Genomic DNA, 14604 nt, shown 5'->3' with positions numbered 1-14604 from the left:
GCATGAGTCAGCAGTGTGATGCAGCTGCTGAAAAAGCTAGTGCAGTCTTATTTCTTTAATTATTTAATTATTTAAAAAACCCTCCCAAGGCAGATGCCATCATCTAAGTTTGTAATATAAAATCAAAACAAGTTTAAAATAATAAAAAGTGTATTTTAATAATTTTTAAATAAAAATAATAAAAATACTGATACCCTCCAAAAAACTAACAACAACGATAATCACAAGCTCAGTAAGAATAGCAAAATCAAATACATTATGATAAGCTACAGTAGCACCAAATATATAGCAACCCAAGAAGAATCTCATTCAAGAGACAACAGAGGCCACATGAACATCTGCAGTGATGGGTTTATAAACAGGAGAATGCATAAAAAGGAATCATTCCATTCTATTCTATTCTGTCCAGTACTGGGCAGTACATTTTAAGTGGGCCAATGTCAAATCTCACAAAAAGGGTCGAAAGAGTTCACAGAATTGCAGGGGAAGGGACCCTGCAGGTCATCTATTCCAACTTCAATGCAGGAATAACCTCTGCTTATAAACCTCCAGAGAAGGCGAGTCTGATGGAGTCCGTAGGTATAGCCAAGATAAGATTAAAATAAGGCCTTCAAATATCTGAAGGGTTCTAATGCAGAAGGTAGAGCAGGTGGAGAATTCCTAATGCTAAGAGTTATTCCACAGTGCCCTTTGGGGGGAGTGGGACCAAAAGCAAGATTAAATTGCCTTCATGGGAAATAATCACACATGGTTTAAAACACAGTACAGTGGAACCTCGGTTTATGAACACTTCGGTCTACGAACTTTCGGTTTACGAACACCGCGGACCCATCTGGAACGGATTAATTCACTTTCCATTACTTTCAATGGGAAAGTTCGCTTCAGTTTATGAACGCTTCAGTTTAACAGACTTCCGGAACCAATTACACCCATGCTTCGGGTTAAGTACGCTTCAGGTTGAGTACTCCACGGACCCATCTGGAACGGATTAACCCACTTTCCATTACTTTCAATGGGAAAGTTCGATTCAGTTTATGAACAGACTTCCGGAACCAATTGTGTTCATAAACCGAGGTACCACTGTAGTGAGGATTGCTCCACCGCAGAGGCCCCATGAATCCATACTTCCTGGTGGCACCCTGGAGTTGTTTCAAGTTGTTACTTAACATCAGCTGAAAGGCACATCCAACAATTTAAAAACTGAACTCCTACACCACACCCAATGTGAATTCCTTTTGTGTCATGGAACAACTGAACAACACAAGCAGGACACTATACCTGTATGATACATGCATTTGCCACATTCACACTTTACATCCTTAGGTGTATACAAAGGAGGATACAGATTTTCACAGAACAAAAAACATATGCAAATGTTACGCCACATTTTGCAGATTGGTCAGGAGGTTTACTCGGCGTACAAAGTACTGGGCCCAGAAAATCATGTTGGCATCACTGCCCAGAAAAAAATGAGATGTGGCTGAGTCTAGAGATTGTCCTGAATCTTCCAATATTCAGGTTCACTGGAACGATCTAAGTTCTAGCATTTCTTTACACAACCCACTAAACAACTTTATGAACTCCAGGCCTCCTGGTGCCAAAGGTAAGTGGGATATGATGGAGTATTATGCCCTTTTGAGGCAAGGCAACCAGAACTGTACACAGTATTCCAAGTGTGGTCCCAACCATGAAGGTATTATGCTATTGGCAGTTTTAACTTCCATCCCTATGATGTGATTCATCTTTTTCACAGCTGCCACAGGTGACACCATGGCCGTATCTGGATACCACCACTGAGGAAAACCTCAGTGATTCTGCACCACTACACAGAGGCCTCTGAACCAGAAATTTGTGCATTCTGGGATATCAGCCAACTTAGAATAATAGAATTGTAGAGTTGGAAGGGACCACAATGATCATCTAGTCCAACCCCCCTGCAATGCAGTAAACCTTTGCCCAATGTGGAGCTTAAACAAATCAGAATCAAACCAATCATTTGATGTCCTGATTTGTTAACTAGCTAGTTAAAATAAAACACAGTTCCCAGAGTTTGTGCGTAATGCAGAAATGCAGTTTAGTCAGAAATGGATGTAGATGCTTTCGCACAGTCAAAGGGACTGTTTGTCTACGATCATCCAGTTGCGTGCCAAAGCCTAGTAACCCAGTCACTCCCTATGTAGTGAATAATCAAACAAGGCAGCAGGATACAGTGGTACCTCTACTTACGAATGTAATGTGTTCCGAACACACATTTGTAAGTCGAAAAAAATTGTAAGTTGAATCCCATAGGAATGCATTGGGAGAAAAAATTTGTAAGTCGAAGCAACCCTATCTAAAAATTCGTAAGTAGAAAAAATCCTATCTAAACCGCATCCAAGATGGCGGACGGAGTTCCATTTGTAAGTAGAAACATTCGTAAGTAGAGTTATTCGTAAGTAGAGGTAGCACTGTATAGATTTTGGGTTTGAATAGGCTACAACTTTATTGGTTACAGATGTGAAAGTTTGGCATAGACATAGGTGAAGTCATTTATTTAACTGTAGCCCGTCTGCTGGGAGTGAATCTAAAGGTAAACCATGCCCCAGGAGGGGCAGGCAGAGGCTACATCCTCCCCTCTATACAAAACTAAGGCTTACCCCATGCCTAACCTCACAAAGTTGTGATGACTGCTATAAGGTAGGTGAAAACCAAGTGGCTGGTGCTAATTTGTCAAGTGAAAAAATTCCTGCCCAGCCCCAAATATGGCAGCTGACAATGTCCATAGCAAGGTATTAGCATGAAGGAAGCAGCATATGAAAAAAGGGTGGGAGATCTGATTACAGACCAAGGAGGAGTGCTGGGCCAGCCTCAATGTATTCCCCTGGGGGTGGACACGGCTGGTTGGGTTCACCCCCTGGACCCAAGCCTGCTTGCCATTGGGCAATCCGTGGGCATAGAATCATAGAGTTGGAAGAGACCACAAGGGCCATCCAGTCCAACCCCCTGCCAAGCAGGAAACACCATGAAAGCATTCCTGACAGATGGCTGTCAAGCCTCTGCTTAAAGACCTCCAAAGAAGGAGACTCCACTACCCTCCTTGGCAGCAAATTCCAGGCCTGCAGTCCTCCCCAGCCAGCCATTGGATCACCAATGTGGGATGTGGCCAGGACGCAATGCTGCCTGACCATTAAAAGTAAGTGGACTTGTGGTTTGGAGCCTCTAGCACACGCACCAAATCAAAGTCAGTAGGGGTCATAATTTTGGCTATGAGGTCATTTCCTCCAAATCATCCCTACCTGCTCCCATGGGCGTACCCAGGATCAAAACTAGGGGGGGCAAGGGGAGGGGCCAAGGCACGGAAGGGGAGGGGCCACAAAGTGGGCGGGGAAAGTGCAGTCAGAGGTGCCAGGCTAATGGGCAGAGGCGGAGCACAGCCCGACAGAGCGCACCGTGGCGCGACCTCCCTCCAGCTGGGAGATTGAGAGAGAGAAAGAGAGAGAGAAAGAGAGATCTGGAACCGTGCAGACGCCCCTCTCTCCTTGCGACCCTGTTCTCAGCAACTGCCGACCCCTGCATGGTTTTGCATGCGGGCAGATGACGGAGCCAAGCTCCTCCCGCTGCCTCGCGATGGCCCAATCGAAAAGACCCTGGACAAAGGCGGGCGCCTTTGTCACAGAGAGGAAAGCTGGGGAGGCGCCGGCAATAGTGCAGCCGCCGCTGCGCCAGGAAAGGGGGCAGCAAGGCAGGAGTTCGCCAGGGCAGGAAGGCCCCCCTGCCACGCTCCCTGGTTCCCCGTCGTGCATGGCTTTGCCTGAGGGCGTGACGGGGAGCTGGAGGGAGAGTACGGCGCGGCGGGCGGGAACGGCGAACTCGCGCTCCACTGGGCTGTGCCCCTCCCTAGAAGCAGGGCTGGTGGGCGGAGACAGAGCCCAGCCCAGCGGAGCGCGAGTTTGGCGTTCCCGCCCGCCGCACTGCACTCTCTGGTTCCCCGCCGCGCTTGGCCTTGCCTGAGGGCGCGACGGGGAGCTGGAGGGAGGGCGCAGCGCGGCGGGCGGGAACGGCGAACTCGCGCTCCGCCGGGCTGTGCCCCTCCCTAGAAGCAGGGCTGGTGGGCGGAGGCGGAGCCCAGCCCAGCGGAGCGCGAGTTCGGTGTTCCCGCCCACGGCGCCGCGCTCCCTGGTTCCCCGCCATGCTTGGCCTTGCCTGAGGGCGCGCCGGGGAGCTGGAGGGAGGGTGCGGCGCGACGGGAATGGCGAACTCGCGCTCCGCCGGGCTGTGCTCCGCCTCTGCCCACCAGCCCTGCTTCTAGGGAGGGGCAGCCTGCGGCCCCCACTTGCCCCGCGGTGGGTACGCCCTTGTGGGGGGGGGCAGCTGGCTTCTAGAGTAGGGCAGCTGCCCTAACTTGCCCCGTGGTGGGTACGCCCTTGCCTGCTCCACACCTGATGTCATATATGATGTATTGGGTAAGGAGCAGGTAACAAGGTGGTTGCAAGGAAACAATGTGAAGCTTAAAATGAGCTCGCCACTGTTCCTCTGCAAGTGTGGCTTGATAGAATTGGCTGCCCTACGGAGTTTCCCCAAGGGGGCACATGGTCAGTGCTGACTCAGGCTGAAAGCAAGTCTCTTTGAAGTTGCATAGTTCCATAGTTTAATGTAGAGCTTTTGAAACTTTTCATGTTGGTGACACACTTTTCAGACATGCATCAATTCGCAACTCAGTAATTCAGTTTTACTAGCGAACCAGAGGTTAAACCAGGCATCCCCAAACTCGGCCCTCCAGCTGTTTGGGGACTACAATTCCCATCATCTAGGGTTAAACTAAGCCCTTTCCAGCCCTGGGAGGAGCGCAAGGAGCATTTGCATGACACACCTACGCACTGCAGCCAATGCACTAACGTGTCGTGACACACAGTTCGGAAAGCTCTGGTAAAATGCATGTACTGCACACCCCACACACCCATCCAAAAGGCCCACAGGAGGGCAGGGAAGGTCAGAATCTGGCTCACCAGCTGGGAAAAGTTCCCCACCACTGAACAGCTAGGAGCTCGCTGATATGCTCGAATGGACAGAGCACAGAGCTCCCTAGAAACATAGACCACCAGAGAACTGTGGGATAACCAGCCTCATAGAACCAACATGCTTAAGTCTAAATAACACATGAAGGGCTTAATACCACAGAGTAAGTAAGTCTGTCCTGCCAGGCTTAGCAACATCCCCTTCTCCTCACCTTGGGAGGAACTAGGAAATCAGGCCTATTGTTCTTCCACAGCCTACCTGAGAAGCTCAGGGTTTAAAGAGGTTTGAGCTGGTTACTCCAGTTCTGCTTGGCTCTCACAAGCCTCTCTTCAGTTCCTAAACCAACAATTTAGGAACTTTCACCACTTTGTAACTAAGCCAAATTTTACTGCCTGTGCATTTTTTTTCTGAAGACTGCATGGAAAAGCAGGTGAATCTGACCACTGGAGAGTTTGTAAGTAAACTATATAAAAAAATTCTTTCAGTAGCACCTTAAAGACCAACTAAGTTTTTATTTTTGTATGAGCTTTCGTGTGCATGCACACTTCTTCAGATACACTTGAAACAGAAGAGTCAGACCCTTATGTATATACAGAGGGTGGTGGGTGGTGGGTGGGAATGGGTGATGGGCTGATAGGAGTGGTAAACCTGTTGACGACTGTTAACGACTGCTGATGACTGCAATAGGTCTTGCGGGGGGGGGGGAGCAAGGGCTGAGGCGCTAAAGAAAGCTTGATCATGCATAATGAGATAAGAATCCTATGTCTTTGTTCATCCCAGGTGGCTCCATGGTTTTAAGCTTGGTAATGAAGTTCCAATTCAGCAACTTCTCTTTCCAGTCTGTTTCTGAAATTTTTCTGTAAAAAAACAGCTGCTTTGAGCTCATACAAAAATAAAAACTTAGTTGGTCTTTAAGGTGCTACTGAAAGAATTTTTTTTATTTTGCTTCGACTCAGACCAACACGGCTACCTACCTGTAAGTAAACTATGTTTAACTTACCGAACGTGTGGTCTTTCCCTATGTTAAGGGAAGAGGAAAACTTTGGAACTCACTTCAAAAAGGCACATCTTAAGGATCTACAGTCTCTTTTTCCCACATATTTTGCTGCATGTTTTGTTACTTTAAATCTCTGCTGGGGTTCTCTCACCAAAGTGTACCTGCCGCCAATTTAGATCTTGGCATCCAGAAATTATCCTCTAGTTGGTGCAAAAGGAATATATATATATATATTTCCTTTTGCACCAACAAGAACTAACACAGATCATGATGTCAACAACAATGTGTAGCTGAAACCTGTAGATGTGAACTGAATCTGAAACAATTTGAGGTAGCATCGGCTGTCAATACAGACTGCTCTCCAAAAATAGCTTAACAGTGGAATAGTAACATATTTGCCTGCAGATGTTTTTCACAGGAATTGCACTCTGCTGTCTGTTTATTTGCTTTTCTATTATCTTTAGCAACATTAAAAACATTTTTTTTAAAAAAAGCCTTCAATGTTAAAAAAACAACAACCCAATACTCTGTACTTCTACCTGGATATTTGCTAGACAGGGATACAAAACTTCTGTTGTGTACGTGTGCTGGCATCTTGTACAAAATGAAGTCGCCTTTGTTCAGCTTTTAAAAAAACATCCGGTGTTACATCATATGTATCAATTAGGAAGAATTATAGCAGGATGGGCAATCCTATCCTTCCCCAGCTCTGCTACACATGCTTTTAAAAAATACAGGCACACAATTTCATTAACTAAATGCACTGAATAAACCTTAACATCTCAGCTAAATCTTATCTGCTCTGGATTTGCTGCTTAGCAGTAAAACCCAAGTGACCCATTTTCCCATCTCCTGTTGATTTTATTAATTGATGGCAAACCAGGCAGATTTCCCCCCTCTAAGTTCCTTTTAAAATATTTAGGAAACATCCTCCATCGTTGTTATCTTGCTACTGCTCGTGATTGTTCCTTAGCATCTCACTTATATGTTGATTCTTTCCCCCCTCGGCTTCAATTAAATTAAAATGTGCTATTGCTTAAGAAAGCTCAGTTGCAGAAAAAATTATTAAACTGTAGATATCTTAAGACATTTACAATGTTAATGCATGTTTTAATCTGTTTTTAGTTTATTGTTGATTTTGATTTTAGTTTGATTTTAGTTTTTAGTTTATTGTTGATTTTGGCTAGATTTTGGTTTTCTTGAATGTTTTAAATTATAGTTGTTCATTTTAATTTTATCATTTTATCTTTCTGTAAACCGCTTTGAGGTTTTTTTAAAAAAACAACAACAAATGGTGTATAAATTCTATGAAATAAAATAAAGGCCGCTGTGGTTTCTGTTTGTGTCCATCGGGGCTCTTTTGGCTATGTGCCATGATTAACTTCCCAACTTTTGAAATTTCTTTGCGCATGTGTTTGTAAAAATTACCACCAGCCTTTTTTTGTGAAGAAAACCAAATGTAGTAGTGAAATGCTGGCTTTTTTAAAAAATAAAAAGCATCCATAGTAGAAGTTACAATGGGCACAATTTCTGTTTTATATTACTTTGCCAGAGACAGAAGGGATCTTGAGAAGCCACCACATTCTTGCAACGGTTTCAGTGCACCAGTTTGTACAGCTCTTCCCACCTTTTCAACTGATAGAGACTCCTTTGTTAGCAAGCATCCTGTTGCGCTCTTTTGCATTCTGATGCATTGGCTAACACCGCACACACACACAAAATCCAAAAAAGCTTCCTTTCCACCTGCAAAGCACTCTTAACAACAGAACTAAGCCGCAATGTGTCCGTAGATACCTCCAGCTCTCACCCGACCTCCATAATGCAGACCCTCACTTTTCTTCCGCAAACCTTCAGTAACAAACCAGCTGAAAACCTATTCAACTTCACCGCAGCTGATTATTACTTTGAGGATCTCAGAAAGATTGAAGCTTTCTGTAAGCTCCTTCTGCTATTCTTCTAGAAGGAAGGGATTTCTCTGTACCTTCAGCATGCTCCATAATACCTCTGAAATCCTGTTGTCATGCACTTTTTGAAGTTGTCAACCCCAGTGTAGTGTATGATACTGCTCATTAGCTTTTACAGAAGATAACAAGTCAATTTAATATCCAAGCAAGACTTAGTGGCATACCGTTATATCGTTCATCATAAGGAATTTTGACTCATTAAAAAAAACTGCAGCAGCTAAGTATAAAACAAAGCTAAATCTATAGGCCAGAAACTGAAGTAAATATATCACAGCTAAACTTAGATAGATAGATAGATAGATAGATAGATAGATAGATAGATAGATAGATGATAGTGATCAGATGCTAACAAAAGGGGGATTATTAGACTAATGGTATTAAAAATGGTTTCTAAAAGTGGCATTCACATAATGAGATGGTACGTACCAATGAAACACTACTGAGTTTTGTTATTTAAATATTCAACACAGTGGGGTGGGGATGTTGTTTCACTAAAAGCCGAAACATGCATTCTGTTGCTTTATTACTGCTATGTTAGAACATGTAGAACTAAGACAAATAACGATGCATTTCTGGAAGAATTTTCAATATAATGAAAATAGTTCAGAGCGTGGCACCCCTCCAATTAATTCTCCTCAAACCCCACAATGCATAAATCCAGACTAAACGATACTTTTGATAATGTTTCGTAATGATATGAGGAAAATGTGTCCTGTCTTTCTGGTACAATTCACCTGTTATGCCTGCTTTAAAACCCTTTCACAACCTTGTAGCTTGACTCATATTTGCTCATCTTTAGGCCCCCGTCTAAATTTGGCCTTTTTTCCTGAATTGTTTTTAAATCAAGGAGATAGAAGTCATCAAAAAGGAGAGTTCCTTTTCTTTATTGTGGTTTATATATAAAATTATAGCTATTCTGCCCTGATCATTATTAGTTTAGGTAGGAAATCAAGTATTTTAAATAATATTTACAACATTATGAGGATGAAAGAAACAGAGTAAAAACAAAAATCAGAAGTTAATTATCAATTACTTTTAAGACTTATTTATACCGATCCTGTTAATATTAGATACACAAATAAAGTTACATTATTTTATTTTTAAAAGCCCAAAGTAAATGAATGCTAAAATAGTAAAACAAAATCGGTCTGTAAATCTTATGGCAATTTAAATTATACTAGTTTAATATTTGCATTTTGTACAACAACAAATCCACAAAAACAGTGATGCTTCTTTAGTATTTGTATTGGATCCTGACAACAAATTCTGACAACAAATAAAAATGTTGCTTATTTTTAAACAACTCATAAAAAGACAAAGGAAAAAGAGAAATTAAGATTATGCCCATTTACCTTCAGAAAGTAAAACTACATGGGCTTTTCGCATGTCATCTTAAGTGCTGATTCTAATGCTCTCATGCAAAATTATTTGCATTCAAATTCCATAATAGGTTACAAAAAGCTTTATTTCTTTTCTGAATTTCTGTTAAATTTCCAACCGCCTATTAAAGGAAAAAAGGAATTCTAAATAATATGACAGTATTTTAAATCCTCAGATGAGAAATTCAAGCTCGGTTACTTACCTAAGTGAAGCCAACATATTTCAGATGACAACTCCTAATACATATTTTAACACAGCCCACTTGTTCATAGGATAAGCCCCATGTGCATAAAAACCAAATTACTCCTCAAGGAACTTGCTACAGTAGTTTTAAATGTTTTCAAGCTTTGCTCGCTGTGAGGCTGCTCAGCTGTCAGCGGTGCCAGTAAGCAAGCTGTACACATCACTGATGAAATTCCTAATGGATGCTGCATTTTAGAGACCTAATACTTAAAGGAAAGGCATCTTTTTAGCTCCAGTTTAAGTCTTGACAACACACTGAAGATTTTGCTGGTGCAACACTTGGTTTCTCTGAACAGCTACATCAAACTGACCTGATGAGAGAGAGTCTTTGAGGCTGGACCTCATACGAAATTCTCAGCCAGAGTTTCGGGACAATTTCTTTTCTTTTCTTTGGACTTGTAGCTGAGCGCAGACTCTGTCATTTCTCTTCCAAGAGTGGACAGATGGCCGGCTAGTCCTGAGCCTTGCTGGAACGAGGCAAAAGATTTGCATTCTCTCACCCTCCCCCCCCTCCCTGGTTTAGCCCCCAAGCAGATAAGCCAGAGCCAGGCAGAGTAAGTGCACAACCCTCCCCCCTCCACCAATCATTTCAATTAGTGCTACATGAGAGGAGCTTCTGCTTAAAATCTGCTTAAAGAAGGGGGCCAGAGGGCAGGGCAATTGCCTTTGCTCTACAATGACAAGAAGCTACTATAAATATTGCTAAACAAAAGCCCTTGTCAAGGGCCTGGAATGTGTCACATCCTAATGCAATAGAATTGCAAAAGCTCAACATGCACATGGGCTACAAAGGGATTAAAGGGGCGGGGCGGGGGGGGGAGGTCTGAAAAGGAAAAGAGACTCTCCACAAGAGAAGCAGTCACCTTCCCGAAAGTATATCACTATGGATTATTACACACTAATTAGGGTCCTTTTAAAAGGTTATTGTATACTTGGCTAAATGAATACATCCCAGGCACTAATACACAGAGGCTTAAGTGCACAGGCGCACCTTCTCTCTGCTCATGGGCACGGAAAGACACCTGAAGCAATGGAGCCCTCTCAAGAGTCACTGTAAAACCTATCTGTCGTGTGCGCAAAATAGGAATGAGATTTTTGGGTGTTGTTTTTTTAAAAAAATGTATATTTCATATACAGTATGTGGTTGTCCCTCTCATTCTCTCTCTCCAATCCCTTCTCAACAAACCCACATTTCCCACGAAGCCTGTCCTTAACCCCCAGTCTGCACTTCCAATCATGTTGTTGTTTAGTCGTTTCCGACTCTTCATGACCCTGTGGACCATAGCACGCCAGACACTCCTGTCTTGCACTGCCTCCCGCAGTTTGGTCAAACTCATGTTCGTAGCTTCAAGAACACTGTCCAACCATCTCGTCCTCTGTCATCCCCTTCTCCTTGTGCCCTCAATCTTTCCCAACATCAGGGTCTTTTCCAGGGAGTCTTCTCTTCTCATGAGGTGGCCAAAGTATTGGAGCCTCAGCTTCACGATCTGTCCTTCCAGTGAGCACTCAGGGCTGATTTCCTGAAGAATGGATAGATTTGATCTTCTTGCAGTCCATGGGACTCTCAAGAGTCTCATCCAGCACCATAATTCAAAAGCATCAATTCTTCGGCGACCAGCCTTCTTTATGGTCCAGCTCTTACTTCCATACATCACTACTGGGAAAACCATAGCTTTAACTATACGGACCTTTGTTGGCAAGGTGATGTCTCTGCTTTTTAAGATGCTGTCTACGTTTGCCATTGCTTTTCTCCCAAGAAGCAGGCGTCTTTTAATTTCGTGACTGCTGTCACCATCTGCAATAATCAAGGAGCCCAAGAAAGTAAAATCTCTCACTGCCCCCATTTCTTCCCCTTCTATTTGCCAGGAGGTGATGGGACCAGTGGCCATGATCTTGGTTTTTTTGATGTTGAGCTTCAGACCATATTTTGCGCTCTCCTCTTTCACCCTCATTAAAACGTTCTTTAATTCCTCCTCAATCATAACAAAGCCCAAAGCAAGTGTAACAACATTTGTTCACATCTATCCCTAGTTAACCTTGTCAGGGGGGTCGCAATGGGGGGGTGATGGGGGCGGTCCACCCTGGGTTCCACTCTGGGGGGGGTGCCACTTGGTAAAAAGTCTGCTCGGCGCACTGCGGACTTTTTACCTCGAGGCTGGAGGCTCGGCTTGGGAGTCACGAGGGTGGGGCACCAAGTGGCACCCCCCCCGCTGCGCTGAGCGGGCTTTCTACCTGGAGTTTGTAGCTGGAGGCACTACCTTTGCCTTTGCATGTCTAACAAGGTAGAACCTGTCACTCACATTCTTTTATTTTGTGAATTTTATAGTGAAGAATGAGCTCGACTTATTTTACCCCTTTTATCAAAATGTACAGCCTTGCATTATTATTTGGAATTCCCCCCCCCCGAAATCTTATGAAAATTCCTTCTGGAAGATTCCTCAAGCCCAGTGTCATATGACGTGCCCAAATTCTGCACTTTAGCGATTAAGAAACGCAAATCCCTTCTATTGAATGACACATTGCAAATTCCTTGTGTGTAATTGTTCTATTTCTGGTGGTGTTATTGCTGATTTTCTTTCGTTTGGAATTATGATATTCTGTATTGCTGGCTTTTGCTGTAAGAAAAATTGAACTTGAACTTGATACCCCGCTACGTAACACGCACGCGCAGCGGGATGCTATGCATGCGTCGTTATGTGGTGGGGCATCGCCGCCCCCGCGCCTCCAGCTACAAACTCCAGGTAGAAAGCCCGCTCAGCATGGCAGGCGTGCCACGCTGAGCGGGCTTTCTACCTGGAATTTGGGCACTCCATAGGAGTTACCAGGTACCACGTAACTTACCTCCCCTTTAAAAGTAAGAAGCAGCACTTTGCATTGGACTTGGAAGCAAATCGGCAGCCTCTGTTTACTATAGGATATCCTTCCCCTCTTGACTCTGATTTACATTTCCCTAAACTTCATCTTTTGCATCTCTTTCACTGTTTTAGGCTACAAGCCTCCAAGGGCAGTGGCTTGCTCAACCCGCAAAGCACCATGTACACAGATGGCACCAAATAAATAAATAAAAACAGCAGATGGTTGTTTTTTTGAGGGGGGGATTTATCTATTTCTGTGTAATAATTATATGCCAAAGTCCAATAAAGCACTGGAAACATATATGATTTAACCATAGACTATTGAGCATGCTGTCTTAGGGAAATGAGTTGTGGGCAACTTACAACTGCCAAGAGTGATGCCTCAATGCCTTCCTTCCACATGCACTGTGTCAGGAAGATTTGGGGCATCACATGGCAGGACAGAGTCTCAGACAAAGATGTGCTCTCCCAAGCCCACATTCCCAGCATGTTCGTACTCCTGGCTTGGTAATGTCCACAGGATCCCCAAGGATGTGCTTTATGAGGAGCTGGCTTCAGGCATCAAGCCCATTGGCTGCCCAACTCTGTGTTACAAAGATGTCTGCAAATGCGATGTGAAGGCTGGGCAACATCAACCCCACCATATGAAGCCAACCCTGAAGCCAGCTCCTCATAGAGCACATCCTTGGGGATCCTGCCATCTTCCATTCCCTTGCAGATAACTGCAGTGCCTGGAGACAGACAGACAGCCAGGTCATGTATCTACACTAGAGACCAGAGGAGAAATGACTTCTGGGAGGAGCGCAGAGAGAAGAAATGTCATGGTGCATCTGCAGCAGCACTGCTGGATGCCTTCATCTACCCCAGCTGCATCAAAACATGTCTCTCCCTTATCAGTCTTTACAGCCACAGCTGTAACTCTCCCATGGTTTGACTTCACTCCCAAAGGTGCACTCCTCCGTTGTCTCCCAAGGCAGACAGATACCAACAGCTATTATGAAGAAAAAGGTTGGATCTGCAGTGTAATGTAAAGTATTTGCATGTCAAATCTGCATGCTGGGTTGCCCCACCTCCTGGTGTTCATGTGTATAGCATGAATGTATGAACAAAGGAAGCCCTTGTGCACATAGCTAAACATATGAAGGTACCCACAAGCTCCAAACCCTGCAAGGTTGGGGTAAAGCTGTACATCAGGCATCAGCAACCTTTTCTGCCTGAGGGCCGGAGGATTCCCATGGACTATCATCTGTGGGCTGGACATGGGCCACACAGGCGCAGAAGCAATTTCCGGTGGCACTGCGGACATTTTGGAAATGGGCAGCGCAGCCAGGCCTGGTGCGTCCATTTAGGTGGACTAGACCATTGCCTAGGGGCGCTGCCGGGTCTGCCCCGCAAAACCCCCACCGCCCTCCCAAGGTGCGTGCTCACGCTCCTCCCGCGAGCGAACGGCGGCGATAGTGGCGGCAAGCGCCCACAGCCGAAGCCTTCAGCTATGGGCGCCGCCGCCACCACCACCCTCCCGCTCGCTCGCTCGCCGAGGATCCCCCAGCATCCCCTCCACAGGCGGGAGGAGCACGAGCCAAAAGGAGAGCTCAGCACCCTCCCGCCCACAGAGGGGACGCTGTGAGCTCCCCAGCGGCTGCAGTGAGCAAGCGGCGGCAGCGCCCGCAGCTGAAGCCTTCAGCTATGGGCACTGCTGCCGCCGCCGCCGCTCTCTTGCTGCAGCCGCCGCCGCCGAGGAGCTCAAAGCATCCCCTCCACAGGCGGGAGGGCGCCGAGCTCCCCCCTTGGCCTGCGCTCCTCCCGCCAATGGAGGGGACGCAGGGGCATCAGCGGCATGCGGGGGGCGCCAGAAAGTGTTTTGCTTAGGGCGCAAAAAGCCCTAGCACCGCGCCTGAGCGCAGCACCAGAAATCACTTCTCCTCATAGGGAAGATGATGTTCCAAACAATGAAACACGTTCTTATATAAAGATTTCTGTTGCCCATTGATTTCCTTTTTTAAAAGTAACATTTAAAAAAGAAATTTCTGATGTCATTGGAACAATCAGATTTCCTGCTTTACGTACTGTATAATTACTACTATTCTAAACACTCTCTCCATTTAATTTACGACTCTAAAGGGCAGCTCAAAATTAGATGCATTTGGGTTCAGAATCCGACATGAGAAAC

General features: G+C 45.0%; 1 protein-coding gene across 13 annotated transcripts in view; it reads right to left on the bottom strand.

Annotated features, from left to right (window-relative positions):
- Nucleotides 1–14604, bottom strand: part of LOC118095417 (poly(rC)-binding protein 3) — a 249935-nt gene that overhangs the window by 89183 nt on the left and 146148 nt on the right. For 3 of the 13 annotated variants that reach the window (XM_060282170.2, XM_088655485.1, XM_035136662.3), the window contains exon 1: nucleotides 9891–10251. The exons of 9 other annotated variants lie outside the window; for them this stretch is intronic. The gene's annotated coding sequence lies outside the window, so the exon portion shown is untranslated. Of the gene's footprint in view, nucleotides 1–9538; nucleotides 9660–9890; nucleotides 10252–14604 lie in introns of those variants that run through there. One more of the 13 variants, XM_088655483.1, reaches the window with a different exon arrangement.

This window comes from Zootoca vivipara, chromosome 12 (genome assembly GCF_965207765.1).
Source record: "Zootoca vivipara chromosome 12, rZooViv2.hap1.1, whole genome shotgun sequence".
Lineage (NCBI taxonomy): Eukaryota > Metazoa > Chordata > Lepidosauria > Squamata > Lacertidae > Zootoca > Zootoca vivipara.
Note: the sequence above shows the minus strand (reverse complement) of the source record. Positions and strands in the feature narration are given on the sequence as shown.